The sequence below is a fragment of the Artemia sp. Qi Xiang Cuo genome, chromosome 12 (assembly GCF_049724085.1).
Source record: "Artemia sp. Qi Xiang Cuo chromosome 12, ASM4972408v1, whole genome shotgun sequence".
Lineage (NCBI taxonomy): Eukaryota > Metazoa > Arthropoda > Branchiopoda > Anostraca > Artemiidae > Artemia > Artemia sp. Qi Xiang Cuo.
In genome coordinates, this window is record NC_142805.1 from 42,262,983 (window position 1) to 42,287,625 (window position 24,643).

General features: G+C 35.8%; 1 protein-coding gene across 1 annotated transcript in view; it reads right to left on the bottom strand.

Annotated features, from left to right (window-relative positions):
• The window catches only part of LOC148946133 (uncharacterized), a 58,691-nt gene extending 34,323 nt beyond the window's left edge, over window positions 1-24,368 (bottom strand). Inside the window, exons 1-2 of the mRNA XM_089097815.1 lie at window positions 24,300-24,368; window positions 13,935-14,007 (exon numbers count right to left, since the gene is read on the bottom strand). The gene's annotated coding sequence lies outside the window, so the exon portion shown is untranslated. The remainder of the gene's footprint in view (window positions 1-13,934; window positions 14,008-24,299) is intronic.
• Window positions 24,369-24,643: the final 275 nt, after the last annotated feature.

The following is a 24,643-nucleotide window of genomic DNA, read 5'->3' on the forward strand; positions in this document are numbered from 1 at the left end:
CAAGTTCAGGGTATTCAAATAGGTTTTAAAATTCATATTAAAAATACTGAGTCACTAAAGCTAGGAATAAGTGATGATGAAAAGGTGACGTCGGGTAACAAAAAAAATCAATCATATGGACAGCTTCACTTACCTTTGCTGTTTTATTAGTAAAGACGGTGGGAGCAGTGAAGATGTAAAAGTAGAATAGCCAAGGCCCATGGTATTTTTTCACTATTGAAAAAAGTTTGGAAGAATGGAAAGATAAGCCCGCAAACCCAGACTAGAATATTGGAAGCTAAGCTACAGGGATGACAGTGGTCAAGTAGGGTTCTGAAGCATGGGCACTCCAAAAAGCAGATCAAGATTTGCTAGATGTTTTCCAGAGAAATTGACTATGGATTGTTCTGGGTACCCAGCTGACTGACAATATTTCAAACAATAGGCTGTACAAAAAGGGTGGTTCAATCCCGCTTTGTGGGGCTATAATGAGAGAAAGGTTGAGATGGTTTTGGCGCGTTCTGCAAATGAAGGATGACAGATTGCCGAAGATTTTCCTTTTCGGCCAACCGTCAAGGACTAAACGGAAAGCAGGTTGTCCACCGCTGGGGTGGGAGGATGTTACAAAATAGATTTAAGGGAAGTCGGAACTTCCAGGGAGGTTGTAAGGGGGGAGGCTTTGAGTAGAATGGGGTGAGGAGAAGCTTGTGTCGCTGTGTTGGCCTCAGGCGGCTTGGTGCTGCGGTGAGTTGTTAGTAGTAGTAGTAGTAATGTATTGAATGTAAAAAAAAGAATGTATTTAGTGGAAGTACAGAGCGATGCCTAAGTAAAGAGCAATGTGGGCACTATATATTATTTATTTATTTATTTTAGACCAGGGCACTTCGTATAGACAAAGCCATTGTAGAAACTTCGAAAAGGGCTCAAGTGATTGAAAATCTAAAGGGCTAGTGTCTTTTTTAATAGTTGGAAGTGATTAGAGGGCAGTCAACCCCCTTCCCACGTTGATCTTTTCCCAAACACTTGCAATCAAAATTTTAAGATAGTCATTCACTAGATTAAAAAAATAGAACTAACATGTTTATACAAAACAAAATAATTAACTTCCAAGTCATTCACTAGATTTTTTTTTTAGTGAATCAAATCTATCTGGAAGTTAATTATTTTCTTTTGTATAAATATGTTACTTTTTATTTGAACACAAAAGTATTTCTACTCATGACGTTTGCTGTATATGTGATGGAAAGATCTAGACTTTTATGCCTGTTTTCAGTGTCTAAATAAATAGACTTATCCCCATTTGAACTATTTGTCATAGAAAGATTGTGTGTTCTGGAAAAAGCCTACTTAATTTTAGGTATTATGCCGAGACTACCACTACAGTTACTGCAACTAATGAAGCTAAGGATATTAAGGTGAAACTTTTAGGGAACGTTTAGGGGGAGTTTCAGTTAAACGAAAAGATTGTATGCATGCAGATTTTCAAAAGGGTATTTTGAAAACCCTCCCAAAGTTGCTTAAGCCATTATCAATATTGACCTTGGTATTGTAATTATTAGACATATGTGCAATACCATTCAACCTGCCCTCTCCTGTCTGATTTTGTAGGTTTTTTTAAGTGCTTTAGCATGCTAAATGAAGACTGAAGATGTTGTGGTAGCAGTGAGAATTCAACCAAGAGTGAATGGACAGTTATAAAAAGGTGGTTTTCACACACACAAAGAGATCACTGAATTTCCAATCGGGTTTTATGAGGTGAAAAGGAAAAGAAGTCTCCTCTTTGAGTGAAAAGGAGAGGTTCAACTGAGGATACTAAACTAAGAGAAACTAAGAGATAAAAAATATCTTGATAAAAAATATCTAGGAGAAACTTGATAAAAAAAAACATCAAGCAATTGTTAGTTTTTGAAGACACTTGTTGTTCTGAACAAACTTGATACTAGCTGGGGAATCAAAACTTGGTACTTGTGTAGAATCCAATAAACACGCAAGTAGAAAGGCCTTATTGACTCCCGTACGAACCACGTGGTTTATGGTTTTTGTCAGTGAGGATGAAAAAACAGAAATTTTCTCACTTGAAACAACATGGATGTTCACACTATGATGGTTGTTTTCTTGGATGGTTATGTGTGTTGGTCAATTCATTTAATGTTTTTCATGGATGTCAACATAAATTCATGTCTGTTTTATGGTTTTTGTCAGTGGTAATTTGAAAAACAGGAACTTTCTCACATTTATGGATATCAACAGCAATTTATGTCTGTTTTATGTATTTGATGTTTTTCATGGATGTCAACAGCAATTCATGTCTGTTTTATGGTTTTTGTCAGTGAGAATGAAAAACAGGAACTTTCTCACAATTATGGATGTTAACAGCAATTTATGTCTGATTTATGGTTCGTTGTCAGTGAGAATGAAAAAACAGGAACTTTCTCACTTTAATGAATGTCAACAGCAATTCGTGTCTGTTTTATGGTTTTTGTCAGTGAGAATGAAAAAACAGGAACTTTCTCACATTTATGGAGGTCAACAGCAATTTATGTTGTTTGGCTAGCCTAACCTGAGAAATTGATTTACATAATCGGAGGGGGAATTATTGGTTCACGAAAGGGGAATTAAGAAACAAACAGGGCTTCATTTTTGTTTGGCGAACCTACCCTGATAAATTGATTTACAGACTCGATGGGTTTATGTCTTTCGTGACGAAGGGGTAATTAAGTAACATTAAGTGTTTATTTTATCCTATGGTGAACATAAGAAGAGAAATAGATTTATCCAATACGAAGGGGAATTATCTATTCGCAGCGAAAAAGTTAACAAAAAAACATAATGACTTATTTAATCTTAGGTCTTAGAGATCAACGCTCTTTAGGTCAGAGAGAAAAATTAATCCGACTTTACCACCGTCGAGGACAATGGGCCACAAGGATGGTTCTTTGAAATTGACGGTCACATTCCGCTGGCGCTTCACGACTCAGTCAAAGATTTTGTATGTCCCTTTATCAATCGACTAGTGACCAGGGACTCACTGAGCCCCTAAAATCATTCATTAGTCGAGCATATTGGGATGCATTGGACCCACTCCAAGCAGAAACTGATTGCTAATTTTGCACCTCAGGATACTATCGTTACTCACCAATCACTTTTGAACTGGATGATGAACAATGGTATCAAGATCACTAAAATGCATAGGGTGCTACAATTCAATCATCGACCATACTTAAAAACCTTTATCGATACTTTTGTCGATAAACGCTCTAGGGCAAATTCAAAAGTGGAGAAGGAATTATACACGCTCATTCTAAATTCAGCGTTTGACACCATGTGGGAAAGCGTTCGTAATAGATGTCGCTGCGACGTCGTGAATGACCCTCTAGAGTGTGCACGAATTATTGCCGATCCCAATTTTACATCGTTCACGAGCATAGAGGCTGGCATGGTTCTTCTACCCAGGCGAAAGCGAAATGTGGTACTGAACAAGAATATAGCAGGCGGCAGTTCAGTATTGTAAATTTCAAAAAAGGTCAAGTTGTCGTTCTTTTACAATGTGTGCAAAGTGCAATGGCCACGGGAGGGGGGGTTCAAGTTTACTATGGGGATACAGATTCTCTGCTGCTAAAGATAAATGGGACTGAAGATTTATTGGGTGATTTAGAAAAGGGGGAATACATCAGCTCGCGGATGGATTTCACCAACTAGAATCTATCCCTCTACCCAGATTTTGTTAAACGTCAAGCCCCCAACCAACTATTAATGTTAAAATGAGAGACGGGGAGTGATTTAATATCCAGGTGGTGTTCCCGGGCCCCAAAGTTTATTGCATTGAAACTCATAGTGGGGATGAAAAGAAGGCGTGTAAAGGGGTGCCTACACACTTTGTAAAGAGCGATTTCAACATGAGCGTGTACAGAGACTGTGTAGAAAGTAGCCTAGTGCCGAGAGCACAAGTGCTTGCAATTCGCTCTCTACAGTATAGAAATTATACTGTTAGAGTGGAAAAGAATGCAATGTCATGTATATCCGACAAAGTATATGTGCTCGAGAATGGTGTGACTGTCCTGCCTCATGGCCACTACCGTATTTCAGATCGGGTTGAATGCATTGACTATCGCAATCAACTTGGTCTGGATAAATTAACCTAATCTGACTAACTAACCCAAGCACTAACCATCACCAGCCCGTTCATAAATTAACTAACCTCAACTAACCCAACCCCAACCTAACCTGTAGCAGCAGCAGTGACCGGACAACTATTGTGTACAGTTTTTTCCACCGCGGTTCCCGGGTGTGGGGGGGCCCTTCCCGCGGCCGGCTCCCGGGGGGGGGGAGAACACCACCCGCGGCCGGCCGGCCTTTGCTTCTACGGCCCTGGGGGGGGATCCCACATTTAAATTCACTGTAATTTTCATCTGTGCCCGTTCATGTTCCAAGTGTTTTTTTTGTTGTTGTATAGAAAAATGTTTTTTTTTTGTACATAAATTTGTTTCAATACAATAAGTGCTGTTGATGGACAAAAGTTTTTTGCAGAAAAGTGTTTTTTTAAAGACAGAAAGTGTATCTCTTCATGGACAAAAATGTTTTTATTATACATAGAGTGTTATCATTGCAGTTGATGTTGAACAAATAGAGTTGTCATGTTGACCATGAAATTTTGTCAACTGTTCTTGTTGAACAAGTGTTATTTTTATCATTGCAGTTCACGTTGAACAAATATTTGTTTTCATATTACCGAGTAAATGCTGCCATAAAATATTGTTTTTTGTTGTTGTTCTTGAATAGATAGATCTATGGGAAAATTATTGCTACTTATTCATTGGACACGTATGATTTACAGTTAGTTGTAGTCCGACTGTTGTCAACAGCATGTGTCAATTCAAAACAAAATTCAGATCGTGTGTGTGTGAAACCTCCAGATCGGGAAAAACACTGTTAGCTAAAATAATTCAAAATTATGATAACATGTTTTTAGAAAAGTCGAAAAAAATCTACTATTGCTTTAGTATTTGACAGGAGTCCTACGATAAAATAAAAGCTATTGCCACAACCATATCCATACAATTCATACGAGGACTTGATGTTTTCAATAGTATTGAACCGAACTCGTGGCTGACAATTGATGATTTGGCTGAATCCATTGAACAGTTCTCAGAGGAAATGCTACAACTGTTCACCGTTCGCTCCCACCATGAACACATTTCCATAACCTTAGTTCTACAAAATCTGTTTCATCAGAGCAAATGTATGCGAACCCTTGCTTTGAATTGCACTATCTATATTATCTATCGAGTTGTTCGTGATTCTAGCTCACTCATAACTCTCAATAAACAGATATACCCTGGTGCCCCTAATTTTCTATTGTCAGAATACACTCAGGCGACTAGCAAGCCCTACGGTTACATTTTGCTGGATCTTAATCAGAGCACGCCCGAGGATCTACGTGTAGTCATCGACATTTTTAACAATGAAATTACAGTATATCTTCCAGCGAACAGTAGAAAAGACTATTAGTTGCCATCATGACACTGAAGAAACTACACGAACAACGGCATTTATTTTCCGTTTTAAGCACTTCAAAAGCCTTGCTTAGCAAGACCATACTCAAACATGGTGTTGACAATGATTTCATTAATCTAATATCTGAACTTTGTTTAAATATAACTGAGGGCAATGTTCAACTGCCAGATGTTGTTATACAACATACAAAGCAACATCGTTCCACTGTCCGCGCCTTGGCTTGTAAAATCAAGGGGAAAATTTTTAAAACAACACGGCTCCTTCAAGCAGGCGGTAGATTTTTCATACTTTTACTACCCATACTTGCAGGAATTGTAAATAATTTTCTCTAGAGAGAGAGCATGGCAAAACCCTATAAATTTACACCATTTGAATTTGTCCTTCTGCCCGTCGAATATTTTGAAGGCAATCTAAGCAAATTCATAAATGATGAAAATATTGCCGATGATAAAAAAATGCTTTTACTCCAAGATGCGTCGCGACGTATGGATAAACATACAACATATTATGAGAGACCAACTGCCATCACTGACCCCTCTCAACAGGAAACATCTCCTCAAGATTCTGCAGCAGCGCAATCACAGGAGAAAGACTTGAATTTGATTGTATCGAAAATTGAAAACCTATTGCCATTAACTTATCGAAAACAGAGTAAAAGACTATTATCTTATATCATGCTGTAAACTGCTGATGAACATCGAGTTAAAGTCCATAGCTCAGAGAAATGAATCATAATTCTGGGAAAAGGTTATAATCTAATTGATTTAATTTTTGATATGGTGACGAATCTTAAAGGACTTTTATCCTTTGACAATAATCTATACACTTTTCTAAACTCATCGAATTGTCCCAAGAACCCTATTGGCACTAATCAAATTGCACAGAAACTAAGAGAATATAGTCCTTAAACAAAACCAACAACAACTTCATTTAAAAAAAGAAGAAGAAGATTCATTACTTGAAAATACTAGCACCACTGATTTTACAACACCTGTGGCTGCTAGTCAAAAGCGACGACGAATTGATTCACCCTCCAGTGTGCAAAAGGGGAGTGGACATTACACTACGTGTTCACGTTCAAAATGGATGAAGTTCTGAAAGGTGTCTACGAAAATATTGGCGAAGCGTGAAGTTTAAGTTCTCCCAAAACACTGTCTAATGTTGTTTCCGGCACCACCACATTGAAAAATGAAAAAGAGTATCTAGATAATGAACCGAGTTACACACTGCATCGGAATCACAGGCTTCGCAGCAAATAATATCGACAAACTAAGGCCTTTTTCCCTCTGCATATAATGCAAACGGATCTTTTAACTTTAGACGCAATTCAACATCGTCACAATGAAACCTACACATATATTCTAGTGGCAATTAGTATCTTTAGTCACTATGCCGACGCCATTCGACTGTAATCAAAGAGTGGTGATGAAGTTGCTAGGACCAATGAAAGTATTCTAGAACAGGATTCATATAGAAAAATTCAATCGGATCTTGGCAGTGAATTTGTTAATCCCCATGTGCAAAAGGTTCTTTTGAAATATAATAGAACACTTTATCAGAGTCAGAGCCCGATAAAGGCTGCATTGGCTGAACAATTAATAAGAACGATTCGTCTATTAATTTCAAGATATTGTACCCTGAAAAATACACCAGCTTTTATTCATGATTTAGATAAAATCATGCAGATATACAACCATCGACCTCATCAATCTCTGTCCAACTCAAGCTCTCGGGATGTTCACTGCAATAAAAATACATTTGATGCTTTTCTAAAGCAATACACTAATGATGGAAAAGAAAAAAAAAATGTAAAGAAAAAATTCAATGTTGGTGATACTGTTTGAATTAATAGACCCACCAACATTTTTGAAAAGGGGAATTATTTATGGAGCACTGAACTTTTTAGAGTGTCCAAAATCCTGGACACCGAGCCCACGACATATCGACTGCGAGACGCCAAAGATGATGAGATTCTCGGCGGTTTTTATGAATATGAACTGCAAAAAGTTAGAAACGCTTGTGAAATTTATCAAATTGAAAAGATATTAAAGAGTCGTACTCGTAGAGGCAAGAGACAGTTGCTTGTCCGTTGGCTAGGATACAACGCAGATTTTGATTCTTGGGTCAGTGATGAAGGTATTAGCAATTCCCAATGATTTCTATGTGACTTTCATGTCCAATGTTTCCAATCTTCTCTACAATGACTTGAATAGAACAAGTGATTTTTGGACGAGACTCTCCCCCACCATCAAATTCGACGACAATGGAAATTCTGAAGTTGCTTTGTTGACAGTATTCTCGAAAATACTTATGGCATCCTGAGAAAAAATGGTAAATATGGTATAAAAATTAGACTTTATAATTTGCCGCCGCGAAAAGGTGATCAAGAACAAATTCGACAAATCAATTGGATGGATTATCCATACATTGAATTACCCTACGAGGAACTCACCTGTATGAACGATTTATGTCGTTCTATTAATAAAAGAATTTCCGCTCGTAAAAAAGGAGCTTTTCATTTCAACTATTCAAAGGAGGAGGGTAAGATCTACATTAGTTCACCTATTGCCAGCGAAAAGGTTATTCTCAATGATAGCCTAAAGGATGTTCTTGGCTTTAAGCTCAATTTAATCAAAGGTAAAAGCGCCGGAAACACTAATTTCATTTTTGCTGACTATCCGCCTGCCTTCTCCACGAACACTTGTATATTTCTCTACGACTCATTTCTGGAAACATCTAGAGGTGGTAATTCAAATGTTCCCCTCCTACGAGTTCTTGAACGAAAAACCAATCAAGAACATACTCACCACTACAATATAAAGCATCTTCAGTATATTCCCGTAAACACTTCCTATTTGGAACTCTCTCAGTTAACACTAAGAACCGAATTGGGTGATCCCATAGCAATTTCAAAAGGTTTGGCTGTGATTACATGCCATTTTCGACCCATCGTTCAGAAGCAAGATGTCTAATAAAAAAATTGGTATTCACTTGTCCTGATAGTGACTGTTATGTTAATACTCTTGGCCCGAGACAACAGGGCATTGGAATGGACTATTATAAGGGACACTCGTCACTGTCTAGCTATGGTCTTGATATTTAGTTGGCTCAGCTCTTTTGCTCTTCACTACCACGGGCCAGAAAATATCCTGTACCGGCTGCGACAGATTTTGCATCCTCTACACTATACGATTGGGGCTGTGGCAAGGATTTAAAAAAAAGTGCTTCTGAAAATCTTAGGTCCAGTGTTCGAACCCTTGGCGAGAGATTAAAACAAAATGGTCAAAGCTAAAAAAGGTCAAGAAACCATGCATCATACATCAGTCTCCGCTCAGGTCAGAGACAAAAGCCATCATACCTCTTGTCAAATAAGATATCAAAAAGTCCGACACTTGCGTTAAACAGAAGAAGAAGTCCCAGGAAGAAAAGTGTTAGATAGAAACTAGATTTCTTCTCCTACAGTGTCCAATCTACTGCATAATGATTCTCAATCTTCAATCACAGCCTCATTGAATCTATTCAATGCTGAAAATATTAATGTGAGTGTCAAGCATGGATACTATGAACAATTTTATCCTCAACAACCCCTCTCCGATAATATCCAATTTCAAATTTATTCCAATGAAGACTACTCCAAGGACAAATCGTCAACATTTATAGATTTGCAAATAAAAGTCCGGAAACCCGATAATAAAATACCAATTCGGGGTGAAAGACTATTTTATGTAAAATTGTATATTACTTAATTTATTTTGTCAAATAAGTTTCTACATCAATGACACGCTGTTGAGCACAAACAACAATCTCTCAAATTATACAAACTATATGCATTTCATGTTGATGACACCCAAGTCATATAAGGAATTGAGAGGCACTTCCAATGGATATGAATATATCACTAATACTGATAGTACAGATGCACTTAAAAATGCTACAACCAGTGAATGACATCTAGTTGCAAAAATATATCATGAAATATTTAATATACCCCAATGGCTGCCGCCCAATGTTAAAGTGGATATAGAATTGACGCTTGCACCATCTAATTTCATATTGAGAAAAGAGCTTGCTGCCAATCCTGATGTAAGTCTCTCCCTCACCTTGGCAATACTTCATGTACGCAAACAACAGGTCATGAGTTCTGTTGTTTTGGCCGTGGAAAAACTGACAACCAATGGAAATAATATTAAACTACTTCATGATAATAAAATCACCAATCAGCGTCGGATTGATTTGGGTTAACACACCTTCACCTAATAATCACTTATAAATGGTAAAATTCCGTCAAAACTTGAGTTGGCATTTATAAAAAGCGCCAATGCAATAGGATCAGCCTTATGCAGAACTCTCATTTGATATTTTTATATACAATTCGTCTGCATTTTGTGTATTTTGAAACTTTTGGCTTTCCGTAGGTGAGGGCTTGCGTGGCTGTATTTATATTTGTCCCTAGAACTGTGTTTTGTTTTAATGGACGTATATTAACTCGAAGATCTTATTGCCTTAAAACACGTAATTCAAATACCACCCCTCATCTCTTTGAACATTACATTTTCTTATTCCCCCAAGGTGCGTACGCAAAAATTTACTAGGCAGAGAGGACCGCAGCAATCTTAAAATATTAAAGTCAGTAAAAATGGATCCTATTGTTTGAATTGGCTACGTGGAGACATGCACAGCCATATGTATCTTTAAAAATTAGGAAAAATCAGGGATTTAATTTTTAATAAAAAAGACCTCCTTGTGTAGTTTTTCAGTTTTTGGAAGAAGCGGGTACAAAAAAAAAAAAAAAAAAAAAAAAAAAAAAAAAAAAAAAAAAGCGAGTAAGGAATCAGCGAAAAATAGTTAATAACAAATGACATCAAACAGCTTAAGAAGTGGAACATAGAATATGTGGTCGTCTTTATAAATAAACATATTGTTATTGTTTGAATTTTTCTGGACTAAAGGTCTTGTCACATTTAACTCATTAGTTTTGCTTTTTTGTTTTTACAGTTCAATGCGACAACACTGACAAACTTGATAATTTTAAAACAGTCACAATTAAAACCTTGTACAATTGCCGTTTTCAGGCATAAATAAACCAAAGATAGGTCCATAAGGGGGTGGGTGACATAAAATGTTTTAATTTTTATCTCTTTTTGCTTTAAGATTTTCTTCTCTTTTTTTGGGGGGGGGGCTCAATCACTTATGGTTCATCCAAATTTTGTGAGATATTTCATCAGCATTGACAATAACCAGGAAATCAATATATTTAAAGTAATGGGAAAATATAGAGTCTAACCCAGAAGAAAATTACTATAATAAGCTTAATGTTCACACCATGAGAAGATCAAGATCATTATAGAAAATAAGTCATTGTTCCTATTAGATTAATTGTGCCGCTTCCAACACCTCCAGCAAGATGATTTGACACCTTGGATTCTTTAATAAGTGGTTTTAATTATGATTAGTCGGGTAATACTCTTGTGCAATACTCTCGTATAAATGTTTGTATCATATATCGGCTACGAAGAAAGAAAAATATCTTGAAGGCCTAGAGTATCCCGAAGACTCTAATAGTTAGAACAAGAAGAAGAAGATATCCCGGCCAAAAAACGAAAAGATGCCAATGGGTGAATTTTTGGAGGAAAAAATGCACTGAAGTGGATTTTTCTTTATTATAAAAATAGGCTTCAAAAAATGTGTAGATTTGAAGAATTCGATATACAACCACCCAAAAAAGGGGTCCAAATGCTCCCATTCTGGCAACACTGGTCATGTCAAGACTGCAAGACAAACATTTAGAGGCTCACAGCTTGCTCGGACTATATGCAGAATAAACCTTCTAGGTCCTAGTATTTTGGAAACAGCTTTTTTGGAGCATATATGATGAAAAAGAGGTATGGAGGAAATACTAGAGAAAGTGATAGTAGTGGATGGTTGACTTTAAGGACATTCGCCAACATCTCAGCACAAATTTGACGTAAATGTTCTTTCTGCTCTGCTTTCTCTTTTGTCAGCAGACAATTCACTCTTAATCCGCAGGCTTTAGATTCCCAAGCTTTCTAATGCAAACAGTAGACGCTTAGTGGCTGGATGCTGTTGTTTGCTGAATCACATACCTTGATTCATCCAGCTCTGCTTCATCTTGCTCCGCTTTCTCTTTTTGCACTAGACAATTCACTCTTAATCCGCAGGCTTTAGAGTCCAAAGCTTTCTAATGCAAACAGTAGACACTTAGTGGCTGGATGTTGTTGTTTGCTGAATCACATAACTTGGTTCATCCAGCTCTGCTTCATCTTGCTCTGCTTCCTCTTTTGACAGCAGACAATTCACTCTTAATCCACAGGTTTTAGAGGAGTCCAAAGCTTTCTAATGCAAACAGTAGACACTTAGTGGCTGGATGCTGTTGTTTGCTGAATCACATAACTTGGTTCATCAAGCTTTGCTTCATCATGCTCTGCTTTCCTTTGCTCTAGGTTTTTATATTTCTTTTGATTTCTATTTATCTGTCAGCTTTTTCTTTTCTCTCCTTGCTGTTGCTCTTCTTGCTCTGCCAGCTGAATAAGTTCGTGCTTCCTATGCTTCAGACGTTTTTTCTTCACTTCTGAATCTACTTCAAGTTTGCAACGCATCCTCTTCCCATGCTGCTTTCTTTTGCCATAAATTTCTCTTTTTCTTTCTTTTCCTCCCTGCTTTCTTTTTTCTCTTTTAACTCTCCTGTCTCTTTTTTGGCAGCCGCAAATTAATTTTCAATCTAGAAGTATCGTTAAATAAAGCTTTCTAATACAGAGCAACTCTGCCAGTTATGATTCCTCTTGCTCTGCTTTCTTTTGTTTTCAGTTTATCCACTTTTTTCTATTTGTCTCTGTCAGTTTTTTTCTATCTTCTTGCTCTGCATTCTGTTTTTGGCAGTAGAAAATTCTTTTTTAATCCACCTGATTCAGAACCTAAATCTTTCTTATGTAAACATTCGACAGGAAGAGGCTGGGTTCTAATTGTTGGATATGCACATGGCTTTTCGCTTCCAACTCTGCTTCTTATGCTTCAGACTCCTCTCTTACTTCTGAATCCACTCCAAACTTTATGCGCATATTTTCAGCTGTGGTTCCTTCGCTTTTTTCTCTATAGTAATTTTATAACACCAAAATAGTGTCTCCATGGACGTTCTCTTTCAAATTTACTAGCAATATTACAGCCTTACCGCCTTACCATTAACACAGCCTTATCATTTAGTAAATACATAAAAAAAACATAGTAGTAAGTTTACTTTGAAATATAAAAATTCATTTAGTAGAAAAAGTTAGAAAATTGTTAAAATTGGGTAACTTCCAATAGATTACCATGTAGATTTGATACAATTTAGATAAATTCGTAAGTTTATGACAAACGTTTTTGTAAATTAATTATAAATTTTAAGTGTATGTCCAACAGTTTTGATTTGGCTATTTAATAAAATTTTGTAAATTTGTTAAATTTAAAACGAATGATTTTGTAAATAGTACAAAATTTAAGTGAAATCTCATAAATCATAACAACTTAGTGTTTTGTAAAACTAGCATTACAAATATACCAATTAATCAGAAAAATATAAAAAAGCAGATAACTATTACTAAAATTTTAGTAATTTTTACTAGGATAATCTGTTAAAAGTAATAAGTCATATTTAATTCAGGAATGTACAAAGGGGGTCTTGGTGCCTGACCTCAACGAAATTTTCCCAAATATCTTGGCGTTTTTTGCTCAAATTATCATATATACCTTTTTTATTATTCTCCCCTCTCCCCTGTAATAAATTATCGGGTAAGTTCTGACTTTTAAACACCAGCTAGCTTTTATAGCGTTGCATGTTTTTTCATGGTGTATAATCAGCAGCATAGTGCCTAACACCTTCCTTAAGAAAGGGATGTGCCTTGTCTTCTTGAATCGATTAACCTGTCGAAGGAGAGACAAATCTCCTCGTATCTTTTCCTTCGAATTCTGGATACTCGTGTAAAGAAATAGAAAGAAAAGTTGGAGCTCGCTTTCCAAAAACTCTAGGCTGTATCCTCTTCTTCTTCACTTGATCTGTCAACATGATACAGGTCACACCGAATGATTTCCAATTAGAACACGAGTATTTTGAGCCAGAATTCATGAAAGGGTTTCAGAGGATCTTCCCTGACTGGGATTTGAAAATAAAATTTGGCCTATTTATTGTCTGAAATTTTCTGAAAGGGATGCATGAGACTAATCGTATGAATGTGTGCATTGCTTTGAATATGAACCTAACCCTGATGGGTGAAAAAAAAAATCATTTTCTGTAAGGTAGGTATTGACAGAGAGAAGAAGACCAATTACTATTCTATAATTCCGTGTTTAAAATATGCTATAATTCTATTGGTTTATTTCTGTGACGTTTTTCCGTAAGCCAATCACATTATTCTGTTAAGTGTGCGTTAGAAATGAAGCCAAATTACCCGTTGTTGTATCCACCTGTTGCTGCTAGTAGCCAAATGATTGAGCAAAACATTTTTCGTCATACTGGAGTGCCTAAAATTACATAATTTTAGTTACAGTTTTTATACAATTCACCTGTTTTTTCTTTTTTGCATTTTGATTAATTTGACGATCTCTTCTCGTTCGTTTCTCCCCTCTAAAATGATTTCTTGCGTATTTGTTTAGTTTCAGGATATTGATTCTTGGGTGCGTAGCGAATCAATTTTTTAAGCCAAAAAGCAATATGTGACACTTTTTTGAAAAACAAAGATTTGTACTCTAGCCCCCTCAAACAGAAAGATCTTGGTATGACAGCCCTACCTCCTCAAGATGATTGCTCACTATTATTTCTATGTTTCAATCTAACAATGAGTATGCAAATATTCCTAAAATGGTTTCATGACTATATGTCTAGCTTAAGGTTACCAAATCTTAGGTGCACAGTGTCGGGGGGGGGGGGGTCTTGGGTGAATAACGTCGATGCGCAATCAAAAAGTATTATATTGATTTTTTTTGGAAACGAAGGTTTGCCCTCAAACCCCTCAATCAAAGCAAGACTGGTTGTTTGGTTTTACCCAGGTCCCGAAACCTTGTGCGGCTCCTGAGATCAAGGCTGTATCCAGTGAGGAGGGGTTACTAAGTTCGAGTCCTCCCACCACAATCTTTGTCCGACTCATAAAAAGTGACAAACACGCATATAAACAAATTTTTGGATGAGTTTCGTCAAGCTTTTCGGGTACTTATATATTGTTCGGAACACGCTCAAGAAGTGAAGTTGGTTAATCATAATGAAATATATCTAAAAATGATAAAAATATAATACTTTAGTAAGAAAATTATGGAAACTACAGCAAAGAATTATGGAAAGCAGGCCTCCTAGAACGCATTATATTAAATACCTAGCCTAACCATCTCTATGTATTAAATATTTGATTAAAACATACCTTATACCTTAAAATAAATTTATATACCTTATAATAAAATAAATATACCTCAAAATAAATTAAATATAAAATAAGATATAATAGATTAAATATACCTTAAAACAAATTCCACGAAAACACAAGCTAATTATTACCGAATGCCAGAGTAAAAGCGGTTTTGCTCAGATCAAAGAAAGCAAATTTATTGAGTGTGTTCGGGATAACACAAAAATACTGTTTTTTGTAAACCCCCTCCTCAAAAAAAAAATCCTGGATACGGGATTGCCTGTGATATTTGGGAATTTTCTTTTATCCATATCACGCCACGTCCTCTTTTTCTTACTCAGAATAGTTAGAATCTGCAGGTTTAGATATTATAGTTTACTGCATCTTGGATGCCTAATCACAATATAACAATTTCACATTCAAGTGCTTAAGTAAGAATAAATCGACCGAAAACATATTTTTTACTTCCTCCTATCCCCTGTAAAATGTATTTTGTTTAGCATAACGCCATTTTACTTACCAAAATCAAAAATTTCTAGCAAATTTCATGAAAATAGTTTAATTTCTTAGGTGCAAATCTACAAAGATACTTATCTTGTCTTATCTATTTAATATCTATTTAAAAAGCATTGCATATATTAAATACTTAACCTAACGTAACCTAAATATTTTATATATTTTTTATGTGGGTTCAAAATTCATCAGCAATATTCTCTAACAACGGTTCAAAACATTACAAATTTCTCGTAACCAAGACCGTATCCAGGGGGGTTAGGGGGTTTGAACCCCCTCCACCTGAAATGTATATCCAACTCGTAAAAACGTAACAAAAATGAATATAAACAAACTTTTGATGCGTTTTTATTTTTTTTTTGTAAACTCCTCCCCAGGGGCGCTGTTTCGTGGGGGGACAAGGGGGGAGGGTTTGAGTTGCCCTCCAATAATTGGGAGAGCAACATTATTATATAGTCCGTACCCCTTGACTATCCGGATATGGACCCCTCTATACTCATGGAAACCGGGTTGTGTTGGTTTGGGCTGTAGAACAAGACTAACAGAAAGATTTTCCTGATTGTCAAAAATAGTTTCCAGAATTAAAGTTTCTTTTCAGTATAAATGTGGCAATGCCAAGTCATGAAACATTCCATATCGTTCCCACTGCTCTCAGCACGATTGTTCACTTTTACAAAAATTCCAATTTAGCAGCGAGTAAAAATATGAGAAGAAGTAATAAGCCTTCGCTCTTATGCTCCGCTTGGCAATACGCTGCCCAAGGATTGATCCCCGTTGCGGCAAGGTTGGGTAACAGGCTTGCTATTTGTCACTGTTTAAAAGACCCAACAACTTAGACGTGCGTTCGACGCCGTATGTGCTAGCAATGGCTTTGGAAGATCTTTATCCTTTTTAATATCCTTTATCCTTTTTATCTTCAGAATTTTTCTAAAGATGTACTTTTAGGACGAAATCTGCTGCCGAAAAAACAAGACTTCAGCTTAGTAATTGCTATAAATTAAAGTCTCATGTGTCATTTTAATTTAATTACTTTAATAACCTATATTTTTCTGCAGGTTTGGGCCTTTAGCCTGGAGGGCCAGCAAAGAGCGAAAAAGATCGAAAAGGGCTATTTCAAGTCGAAATTCAAAATGCAACAGTGGAGATAGTGGAATCCAAGTGACAAGACCACCATCTACCGATTTTGAGGGTTTAAATTTCGTCAACGAGTTTCCACCAACAGTTACTCAAGTAAGTCTGGTAATTTTAATATTTCTGTACCAATTAGTACCGTCGAGTTACGGTTCTGAACAGTAATTATTTTAGTCAGGCACAGACAAAGGATTTTTTTTTTGGGGGGGGGGGGCAATAAAAATTGTCGCTTTGAATAAGAGGTGCCCAAAAATTCGGGAAAATTTAGGACCTTGGGGGACCGGGCCTGAGCTTTATCCCTGCTTCAGTTCCTGTTTCCGTTTTCAGCTTCAGTTTTTACGCTGCCACACAATTACCCTATATTTTACTAACTAATAATCTAGTTCAATCTAGTTCAATATGCTAGTCCAATATGCCAAATATAATTGTTGACACAACCTTAAGTCATAGAGAAGCAAAGAGACGACTTGTAAAAAATCTTGTGATTCAGAGAGTTTTCTTCGTTTTTCAAACAGTTCGTGGTAACGAACGACCCGTGGTAAGGAGTGACCCGGCTCAATAGTAACCAAAACTCTAAAAAAAGGAATTTTGACACAGATAGATAAAACAAAAGAATCGGATTTTTATGCTGATTTCAAATATATAAATTACATTAACTTTAGTCTTACCCATCAAAGGTTACGAGCCGGAGAAAATTTTCCTGATTTTCAAAAATAGGGGGAATAGCCCCCAAAAATCAAGTGATTTCAATGAAAATCCCATAATCAGATTCAGCGTATCAGAGAACCCTACTATATAGGTTTCAAGCTCCTATCTGTAATTATTTGAAAAAAATACGTTTTCTAAAGAGTTAAAGAGGCTGAGTCACAAGTTCGAACCATAAAACGTACAGGGATTAGGAAGTGCAGTTGGGGGACTGCCGGCCCCCAAACCCCCACTTCCGTATATGAAAGGGGCTGTGCCCTCCTCAATGCCTCGCTCTTTACGCTAAAGTTTTTATTGTTTAAAAAAAAAGAGTTGTAAGAAATCGTGAATCAATAATTCCACCGCCGATTATGTAAATAACCCTCATGTCATTACACGTGGCCAAACAACAACAGATCGATTGACCTTGACCCCCATTAGACTCGATCGATAATCCTTGAATAAATTATGCAAAAAAAAGTTGTAGGTGGCAGCAGGGTGTTCTCGTGGGGCTGGTACCCCCATTTCTACTCACGCAAGAAGTGAAATTTTTGTTAATGCTAATGAAACAAAAAAAATAGGATGAAAATATAATAGTTTATGAGAAAATTTGGGCTATATATTTGCACATAAGGGGTGGGGGTAAAGTACAGCATATATTAAATAAATAACCTAACCAAACCTTGGTACCTTTAATTTCCCCTAAACCCCAAAATACTAAAGTTTAAATATAGTTTTCGGAGTGAGAAACCCTTGTTTATAAAGCATCTCATATAATGATCAGCTATGAAATGTAAGAAAATGGTTGTGAAATATAGATAAAAGGTAATTTTTAAAGTCTAGGGGGGGGCAAGCCCCACCCCCCCAATTGGCACCTCTGTGCTTCCCTCTTTTTTTTAAAATAAGGCAAATTTTCTCAGGCTTGTAACTTTTGATTGGTAAAACTAAACTTGATGAAACTTATATGGTATCTTTGTGGAAAACTTATGGCCTTGTGGTATCTTTGCAAAAATAATAAAAAAAAAAAAAAATTGAACCTCAAACCCTACATTTTCATGAATTCAAACCACTCTGCACAAGGTCAAATGAAGGGGGGGTAGGGGTTTTGAGCCCCTACTGCCCTTGAAGAGCAGTTTACAACTGGTCCTCTTCTTTTTTTTTAAATGTAGCCATTAACCAGCTTATTAAGCATTTTAAGCCATTAATCCCCCCCCTAAATGTTTGTACAACTTGTAAAAAACGAAAAAAAACTCAATATAAACCAATTTTTGATGCATTTTCTTAAGTTTTTTGCAATCCCCCCCAAAAGAATTCTTTTGAAAATCCCCCCCAAAAAAAATAATTCTGGATACGGACCTGCATACAGTATATATAAAAAGTATAAAAAAATCCTTTGTTCTTCTGTTAGCTAAACATTCTTAAGCACATAAATTAATTGAAATTTATATAGATCTTGGGATAGATCTTCCACCCTCTGGGGAAGACAATCAAGTGGAGTACATACAGGGTTGGAAGGTGTTTTACAAATATCCTTTATGAATTAAAGAGTAAGGTTATGTTACAAGCTATGATGGCAAGGAAAAACAGGACTAAAAGAATTTAATCTGTATGGTTGGTCAAGCCGGAATATAGAAAAGAGACTCGTCTACAAGTCCCAGGGATGCCCTTATAGGTTAAGAAAAACTAGAAGAAACACAAAATAAACAAATACAATGCAAACATTCAGGCAATTATGTTTGCAAAATAACTTCACTAAATTATGTTGTTATGGGTCTCAACATATGTTTTGTCACATTTTAAGTTTCCCTGTTTTTATTAAAAAAAACAAACTGACCTATGATAACTTCTTAAATCCCAAGGTTTCTCAGTTTCATTGCCATAATGGCACCTAAGTAATTTAGTTCAATTGTACTTTTATTGCTTTTTCATTTCAACTTGTCACCACTGTACTGCCTCTATTGCTGGTGGTTTGTAATTGCATTAGAACCATATTAAATTATTAAAGCTATCTGCATTTTCTTTTGTTAAAATAACAATAAATTGGCACTTTGCCAAAACAAGCTTAGAAGACATTCTGACTTTATTCTATTTTATCTATTACCGACTCTCAGATGAAGGTCAGAAACATGTGGATCAAAGTTGGATAACATTTAAAAATTTTTGAGTAAAAAGAACATTGTCATACTTGAAACGCAATTACCTTTATATTCTTTACTTTGATTCTTTACCTTTTTATTCTTTGCTTTGAAGTATTCTTTGTCTGATTGCATAGCTTGCCAGAATTAATTGAATATGGTCATTTTCTGTATTGTCAAAAGGGCGTTTAGAAAAAAAAAAACGCCCTTTAGACAATAGAGAAAATGACGATTTTCCATCTCCTTGTGCTCCAGCTCCAAGGAGGATCAAAATAAGCTCTCCAAACTAACTTGACTGACTTGATGAACTTTTAAACTAAAAAAATATCATTGGTGGATGCCAAACAATACACAAAAAAAAGGTACTTTTGCATTACATAGGCCTCTCTAAAAAATCAAGTTTGGTTAATGCCAATGAAATAAAGTATAAACTATATAATAGTTTAGAAACAAATTTGGGCTATATATTTGCACATTAGGGGGAATGGGAGGGAGGGGGGCAAAGCATAGCATATGTTAAATATGTAACCTAACTTAGGCACCCCTCCCCCCCCCAAAAAAAAAAACACCAACAAACAACATTTTAAATATCTTAAAACCATGCTATACAATGTATTTCTCTACTGCAGTGTACTCAATCATCTTGTAAAAACGGGTTTTTCATTGTGTTTTTCCCATTTGACTGTAGCATCTCTTCTTGGACTTCTTTAGATGGGCCCATATAATGCAGAAGCACCCCAAAAAATGTCCACTGTTTTTCATGGGCCAATTTGATTGAATTCACATAAAGTGCATTTTCAAACATATGCTTAGAGCTAAGACAGGGGCCTAGGGTGAAGTTTTTAGCCATGTATTCCTATTCCTTAGTTTATTCATCCCCTTAATCCCCTATTTTTACTTCTTTTACCCTATCCTTACCCCATATCTAAATTTTAGCAAAAAGTATTTTACCTTAATTGTGGCTTTTTTATCTCTTTTTCATTTGCTCTAGCTTTTAAAAGTAAATTTTCTATAATTCCATTTGAATTTTAAGCCTTATCAAGGACTTCTTCTGCAAAACAGATGTTTGTTATTTAATCTTTATGTGACTAAGACTGTTTGCTCTAGCTTTAAGAAGCTTTTGGTACTGTTTCTATTTTCAAACAGTTTGTGGTAATGAACTGTAAGCAAGGAGTGACCAGGCTCAATAGTAACCAAAACTCTAAAAAACAGAATTTTGATACCAATAGATACATCAAAAGAATCAGATTTTTATGTTGATTTGAAATATAGAAGTTTCATCAAGTTTAGTCTTACCCATCAAAAGTTACGCGCCTGAGAAAATTTGCCTTATTTTGGAAAAAAGGGGGAAACAAGCCGTAAAAGTCATAGAGCTTTTATGAAAATGACACCATCAGATTCAGCATATCAGACAACCCTACTATAAAAGTTTCAAGTTCCTATCTGCAAAAATGTGAAATTTTGTATTTTTTGCCAGAAGGAAGATCATGGATGTGTGTTTAATTGTTTGTTTGTTGTTTTTTTTTCCAGGGGTGATTGTATCAATCAAGTTGTCCTACAATATTGTGAGAGGGCTCATTCAAATGGCAATTAAAAGTTCTAGTGCCCTTTTTAAGTGACCAAAAAAATGGAGGGCAACTTGGCCCCCTCCCACGCTAATTTTTTCCCAAAGTCACCCAATCAAAATTTTGAGATAGCCATTTTGTTCAGCATAGTCGACAATCTAATTAATATGTCTTTGATGATGACTTAATCCCCCACTGTTCCTAGGAGAAAGGCTGCAAGTTATAAACTTTGCCCATTGTTTACATATAAAATTGGTTCTTGGGAAGTATTCAGTCGTTTTCAAGAGGAATTTTTTTAAGGTGGGGGGTCAGGGTAGGAGCAGGGATTACGAGGGAGGATCTTTCCATAGAGGATGTTTCCATGGGAGAAGGAACATTTCTATGAAGGGTCGCCGAATTTCCCATCATTATCTAAAAAAACTATCAGAAATTAAATAAAAAAAACAAGTTTTTTCAACTGAAAGTAAGGCACAACATTAAAACTTAAAACAAACAAAAATTATTACGTATATGAGGGGGTTTGCCCCCTAGTCAATACCTTGCTCTTTATGCTAAAGTTTTTTTAGTACTTTCAAAAGAGCTATCTATTCTAATTAACCAGCCTTTGTGATTCAGGGGTTAGTGATTTGAACAAAATTTGAACATTGGTGTAAAGAGCAAGGTCTTGACTAGGGGGCAAACTCCCTAATATACATAATAAAAACATTCAAATATAGAAATTTGTTGTGTAAGTTACATCTGAACAAAATTTCAAGAAAGCTATTTAGCCAAAAAAAGGAAAATTAACATACAAATTTCATTTAAATTATTTATTTATGGTGAGCCAAAATCAAAGCTGCATTAATTCAAAAACGATCAGAAAGTAAATATAAAAAAAACAAGCTTTTTTAACTGAAAGTAAGGAGCACCATTAAAATTTAAAATGAACAGAAATTATTCCATATATGAAAGGGGCTGTCCCCTCCTCAATGCCTCGTTGTTTACGCTAAAGTTTGACTCTGTCACACAACTTTGTTTTTTAAAACAATAAAAAATTTGGCGTGAAGAGCAAGGCATTGAGGAGGGGACAGCCCCTTTCATATACGGAATAATTTCTGTTCGTTTTAAGTTTTAATTTCGCTCCTTACTTTCAGTTAAAAAAACTTGTTTTTTATTTATTTAATTTCAAACAGTTCGTGGTAACGAACTGTAAGTAAGGAGCGACCCGGCTCAATGGTAACCGATACTCTAAAAACGGAATTCTGCTACCAATAAATACATCAAAAGAATCAGATTTTAATTCTGATTGCAAATATATAAGTTTCATCAAGTTTAATCTTACCCATCAAAAGTTAGGGTAGAGGGGGAAAGACCCCCTAAAAGTTATAGAAACTTAATGAAAATCACACCATCATATTCAGTGTATCAGAGAACCCTACTGTAGAGGTTTCAAGCTCCTATCAACAAAAATGTGGAATTTTGTATTTTTTGCCAGAAGAAAGATCACGGGTGCGTGTTTATTTGTTTTTTTTTTGTTTTTTTTTCCCAGGGGTGATCGTATTGACCCAGTGGTCCTAGAACATTGTAGGAGGGCTCATTGGAACGGAAATTAAAAGTTCTAGTGTCCTTTTTAAGGGAGCAAAAAAAATGGAGGGCAACTAGGCCCCCTCCCACGCTCATTTTTTTCTCAAAGTCATCCAATCAAAATTTTGAGATAGCCATTTTGTTCAGCATAGTCGAAAATCTAATAATATGTCTTTTAGGATGACTTAATCCCCCACAGTTCCCAGGGGAAGGGCTGCAAGTTATGTACTTTGCCCATTGCTTACATATTGTATTGGTTATTGGGAAGTATACAGACATTTTCAGGAAGATTTTTTTTCTGGTAGGGGGGGGGGGCTAAAAGAGGGGGTTACTCGGGCGAATCTATCCGTGGAGGATGTTTCTTTGGGGTAAGGGACATTTCTATGAAGGGGGCGCCAGATTTCCAAGCATTATTTAAAATACGATCAGAAATTAAAATTAAAAAAACAAGTTTTTTCAACTGAAAGTAAGAAGCAACATTAGAACTTAAAATGAACAGAAATTATTACGTATATGAGGGGGTTCTCCCCCAAGTCAACACCTCGTTCTTTAAGCCAAATATTTTTTAGTACTTTCATAAGAGCTATTTATTCTAATTAACGGCCTTTTTTATTAAGCGGTCATTTTTAAAGAATTGGAACAAAATTCGAACTTTAGCTTAAAGAGCAAGGTATTGAATAGGGAGCGAACCCCCTAATATATGTATTAAATACATAGGAATATTGAAGTTCGTTACGTAAGTTAATTCGTAAGCTACGTATATTTATTACTAATAAAAATCTTCGTAAATAAAATTAAACAAGTTTCCAGGAAGCCATTTAACCAAATGAAAGTAAATTAATATGCAAATTTTGTTTTAATTATTCATGTACGGTGAGCCAAGATCAAAACCTGCATTTATTCAAAAACCTTCAAAAATTAAATAAAAAAAACAAGTTTTTTAAACTGAAAGTAAGGAGCGACATTAAAACTTGAAACGAACAGAAATTATTCCGTATATGGAAGGGGCTTTCCCCTCCTCAACGCCGCGCTCTTTACGCTAAAGTTTGACTCTGTCTCAAAACTTTATTTTTTAAAACAATAAAAAGCTTTAGCGTAAAGAGCGATGCGTTGAGGAGGGGAAAGCCCCTTCCATATACGGAATAATTTCTGTTCGTTTTAAGTTTTAATGTCGCTCCTTACTTTCAGTTTAAAAAACTTGTTTTTTTTATTTAATTTCTCATCAAAGAATGGCTCTCAATATATAATAGACTATATCCTGCCTTTATAAATATATAAGTCAATATATTGAAAATATTAAAAAAAGAAAATGAGCAGAATGTATAAATAAAATAAATCAATTAATGAATATACAAGAAAGAAGTATTAAGAGATGATATCAACAATCTGGGAGAGGGAAGATATAAGGATTTTTTTTTGTAAAGCAGGGGACAATAGAAAAAACAACAAGAAAAAGAAAATTGTTGAAGCTCATAAACCAGAACCTACATAAGGCTGACTACTTAATTAAGGTCAAAGCTGGAAGGAACAGAGTTTGAGTACTGTCCAGAAAATTGAGAGATAATTACAAGGAGGCCATTATGGCAACCTCAAAAATTAACCCTAAGAAGTTCTGGAAATATGCCTCTACACATACGCCTTGTAGGCACACGGTTACTGAGCTAATTTGTAATGGAATCCAGTCAAATGATCTTCAAAAAATTGCTGATGCCTTTAATCACCTGTTTACATCAGTTTTCACACCTGCAGCCTCTTCCCCCCTACCAAATTCACCACACTATGTAATTAACACTGAAGTGTATCTAATAATAATGGATAAGGCTGACCTTGAATCTGAGATGAAAAAGCTTAATCCAAACAAGTCTCTTGGGCCAGATGGCATTCATCCACAACTCTTAAAGGAAGCTCACGCCCAATTAGCCTGCCACTCTCAAGGCTCTTCCAAAAGTCTATTGACGCCAGTCATACCATTGGACTGGTAAGTTGTCGATATCTTGCCAATACATAAAGGAGGTGATAAGATCACAGCTCCCAATTATCAGCCAGTCAGTATTACCTTTGCTGTTGGGAAAATCCTCAAAGGCATTGTAAATATGGCTGTTCTCAAACATTTGGCCACAAATAACCTTCTATAAAAACACCAACATGGTAGATCAGTTGAAACAAATCT